General features: G+C 41.2%; 1 protein-coding gene across 1 annotated transcript in view; it reads right to left on the bottom strand.

Moving 5' to 3' along the window:
- HPSE (heparanase) overlaps positions 1-4,860 on the bottom strand; it is a 40,653-nt gene that overhangs the window by 2,578 nt on the left and 33,215 nt on the right. The window lies entirely within an intron of this gene.

Raw genomic sequence — 4,860 nt, 5'->3', positions numbered from 1 at the left:
TAACAAAAGTAACCTGTTAAGTCATACAAACTATTTTTAGTATTTTGATGTATATTCCTTCATCTCTTTTCTGTGTATGTATGATACATATTTTCATTTAAACAAAATGAGTACATACTGTACACAGTCTCTTAAAAATTGACTCTTCCAAAGAGGACATACAGATGGCCAAGAGACATACGGAAAGATGCTCAATGTCACTAACAATTAGGGAAATGAAAGTTAAAACCACAATGAGTTACCGCCTCGCTCCTGTCAGAATGGCTATCATCAATAAATTAACAAACAACAAGTGTTGGCGAGGATGTGGAGAAAAGGGAGCCCTTGTGCACGGTTGGTAGGAATGCAGATTAGTGCAGCCACTATGGAAAAACAGTATGAAGGGTCTTTAAAAAATTAAAAATGGGACTTTTTTACAACCCAGTGATTCTACTTTTGGGTATATATCCAAATAAACCCAAAACGCTAATTCAAAAGAATCTATGCACCTCTATGTTCACTGCAGTGTTATTTACAATAGCCAAGATATAGAAGCAACACAAATACCCATTGATAAATGATTGGATAAAGAAGTAGTGGTACATATATGCAATGGAATATTACTTGGCCATAAAAAGATGAAATCTTACCATTTGCAACAGCGTGGATGGTATTAGGCTAAGTGAAGTAAGTCAAACTGAGAAAGACAAATGCTATATAGTTTCATTTATATGTGGAATCTAAAGAACAAAATAAATGAACAAACAAAATAGAAACAGACTCATAGATAAAGAAAACAAACTGATGGTTGCCAGAGAGGAAGGGGGTTGAGGGACTGGGTGGAAAAGATGAAGGAATTTGAAAGTACAGATTGGTAGTTACAAAACAGTCACAGGCATATAAAGTACAGCATAGGGAACATAGTCAATAATATTATAATGAGTGTGTATGGTGCCAGGTGGGTACTGGAATTATTGGGGGGAACCCTTTGTAAAGTATATCATTGTCTAACCACTATGTTGTATACCTAATAATAGTGGATGTAAACTGTAATTGAAAAAATAAAATTAAATAATTTTTAAAAATTAAAAAAATTTGATTGTTTCCCCCTTAATTATTATAAATATCTCATTTTAAAAGATCTCTTAATCCTCTATCCTCCCTAAGTATCAGTCAGCAGAAAAACTGCATCCCATTTAATCTTGGTCAGAGGCCCAGTTCTGGGCTCTGTACTTTAAGACATACCCTCCCATTCCTTGTGCCAGTATGTAAAGATGATGTGTATAAAATACTGGGATCAATCAAAGTGTCCAACTACAGGCAATTAGTTAAATAAATCATCTAATCTTAAGAACTAAGCAGGTCTGAATGTGCTAATGTGAAAAGACATGGATGTTTTTAAATGAAAGATATTTAGGCTTATATATGGATAGCACACTTCGAGAATGATACTCAAACTCCTGGGAGTGGGACTATGGAGTGAGGAGTGAGGAAATGACTTTTCTATGTATACCTTCTTCTACTGTTGGAAATTCTTACTATGGCATACATTTTATCATAATCTTTTAAATAAAAAAGGAAAAATAACTAAAAATAAGAGATATGAATAAGATGTTCATGAGCCCTAACTGGTTTGGCTCAGTGGATAGAGCATCGGCCTGCGGACTGAAAGGTCCCAGGTTCGATTCCGGTCAAGGGCATGTACCTTGGTGGCGGGCACATCCCCAGTGGGGAGTGTGCAGGAGGCAGCTGATCGATGTTTCTCTCTCATCGATATTTCTAACTCTCTATCCCTCTCCCTTCCTCTCTGTAAAAAATCAATAAAACATATTAAAAAAAAATATGTTCATGACTGTGCTGGAGGCTGAGAAGCCCGCATTGCAGTTATGCTCGGTCCACATGCACTGGGGTTTGTTTTCACACCTGCATAACACCAGTTTTTTGATGGGCTCTAGGAGGAAATGCTGTGACTATGATCAGGAAACCACAAACAAAAATAGGCCTTGAAAACTTCTTTACATGACAGTAGTAAGAGCTGTTTGGCACAATGTTGAGGACCTTTTACAAGGGAACACCAAACATTTCAGAAACACTTTTGAATAGGCAACAGAGTTTAAAGATAACCCTAATCATTGTAAGTTAATCCTGCTATGGGTTAGAATGATGAAACACGGGCAAGTTACTAATTCCATCAGGCTAAACCAGGGGTGGGCAAACTTTTTAACTCGAGGGCCACAATGGGTTCTTAAACTGGACCGGAGGGCCGGAACAAAAGCATGGATGGAGTGTTTGTGTGAACTAATATAAATTCAAAGTAAACATCATTACATAACAGGGCACGGTCTTTTTTTCAATAGTTTTATTCATTTCAAACGGGCCGGATCCGGCCCGCGGGCCATAGTTTGCCCGCGGCTGGGCTAAACTGTTTAATCAAGTATAAATATAGCTAACGGATGCTATCAGTGCACAGAGTGTGAGCTGGCAGGGGTGGGGAGTCTTTTTTATGCTGAGAGCCATTGGGATGTTTATAGCATCATTCATGGGCCACACAAAATTATCAACTTAAAAATTAGCCTGCTATATGTGGTTGAACATTTAATTAACTCACCCCTAAGGCCTTGGCAGGGCCAGACTAACTGATTTTGAGAGCCTTATATGGCCCATGGGCCTGATTTCCCCACCCCTGGCTTAAAGCATGCTGATCATTTCCACATCAGGCTGGACAATGTGGTTGGGTTTTATTTGAGAGTAGTATCTTGTTTCATATTTTGAAGTCAGCAACATGATGACAAAGAAATATAAAATATGTTTGTGAAGTTTCAGATGAAATAGAGCTGGAATACAAAGCAGCTGTCCTTCAAGAATTTGAGAGTTGTTCTGGAGAAAATGAGATATTTGACATTGCTCCAGGCTAAGGGTAGCAAACTCAAATGCCCACAAGGACCAAGGAAGTTATACATGCAAGTGTCATAGGACAGGCATAATGGGGTTACATCTAATAGGAAAGAACAAGCCCCGAGTTGCCAGAGTACCCATTTTTAAAGATTTTTTTAGTAGTTGTCAATTGTTAAATATTGACAACTAATCCTATATAATAAAAGGCTAATATGCAAATAGACCGAACGGCAGAACAACCGGTCACTATGACGTGCACTGGCCACCAGGAGGCGGGCACAGAACACGGCGGACTTCGGCCGCAGCGGGATGGTGGAGCAGGTGAGCAGAGGTGCCAGACCAATGCGGAGCGCCGGCTGCTGTCAATGGGGCGAGCCTCTGGTGGTTACTGAAAATTCTTTGCTCCCGTGTGCCGCGGTCCCACCCAGAACTCAAAGTTGCTGCCAGCATTGGCCCCACTCGCACCCATTGCTGGTGTAGGAGCCACCACTCGCACCTGCTGCTGGTGCTGTCAGCGGCTGTGAGTGGCAGCTGCTGGGGCAGCAGCCACCACTCGCACGTGCTGATGGTGCTGGCCCCGCAACCCACTGATGGCGTGAGCCCTACTTGCACCTGCTGCTGGCACCAGCCCCAATTGCTCTGTGCCATCAGTGGATGTGAGTGGGACCTGTGCTGTCAGCGCATGGGAGTGGCAGCAGCAGACCAGGGGCTGCAGCAGGAGGGGCCGGGCAGGGGCAAAGAGGATGGGCCGAGACCCGCCCCTGTGCCCACCGCAGCCTCAAGGCCCACGGTTCCTTTCAAGGTGCACGGATTCATGCACTGGGCCCCTAGTTAAAAATGAAAAATTAACAGAGTGCATGCCAACCTTTCCTACCAGGAAGAGAAAAGCCACTTGTCTAAACCCACTTGCCCACAGCCATGAGGTGTAGTTTCCAACCTCTGCCCTGAAAAACAGACCTAAGAGCAGCAGAAAAAAGGCATAAAGAGGCTCACTTTGTCCCCACCAACGAGAACAGTCACCGGGAGAGCTGGGAGCTTCATCAGAGGAGGAATCAGACACTGACCTAAAGTTGGACTAAAATGATCTAAGACACTTGCAACTCTACAACTATTATTCAATTACTTTACAAAAGCATTTCCCTTATCAGCATCAGACACAAATATGCTAAAAAGGCCCACTCAAAAAGGGTCAGAACCCAAGTAGAGAAAAGTATCTGTTACCCAAATATGCATTCTTTACAACAGGAAAAAAGGTTTAAATAGTAGGAAAAGGGTAAGTAGGCCATAGTCTTTTATAAAACATGAAAACCATTAAAAATGTCTACAGGGTGGTGAACACAAATACAAGATACAGATGATGTATAATAGAATTGTACACCTGAAACCTATATAATTTTCTTAACCAATGTCTCCCCAATAAATTCAATGAAAAAAGTTTTTTAAATGTCTACAAAGGCTCTGCATGGAAAGACATGGGAAAACTTACGGGTTCTTCCTCTTTTTCCCATTAGAGGTTGTATGCTTACAGTTACAATAAAAGAAAGCATAGGGAGAAAAATAAAGGAATGATACCCAGTGTTAGTAATGTTTATCTATGGGGGATAGGACTTCGGAGAAAGCATTCTTCCTGTCCTTCTTCAGGTTATGATGCTACTGAAAACATCACTCATAGCATTTGCAAAGATGGGAGGAGATTAAAAGAATTTTGTAAACTCTTAATTTTTTATGCTTCAATCTGAGAATAACCATGATGAAAAGAGCTCCTTCCAACACAAATTGGACAGAAATTTGACAACGTTTGTGGGCCTAACACTTCAAAGCTCATAGGCATTCTTGGATAGCCTTTTAAATATGGTCTATTTGTGTTTTTTAATGCTCACCCAAGGATGTGTTTTTCATTTTCTAGAGAAAGAGGTAAGGAGAGGGAGAGAGAGAGAAACATCGATTAGTTGCCTCCTATACACCCGACTGGGATCAAACCCACAA

The sequence above is a fragment of the Myotis davidii genome, unplaced genomic scaffold, assembly GCF_000327345.1.
Source record: "Myotis davidii unplaced genomic scaffold, ASM32734v1 scaffold420, whole genome shotgun sequence".
In the NCBI taxonomy this organism is placed as follows: Eukaryota; Metazoa; Chordata; class Mammalia; order Chiroptera; family Vespertilionidae; genus Myotis; species Myotis davidii.
This window is presented reverse-complemented; position numbering and strand designations above follow the sequence as displayed.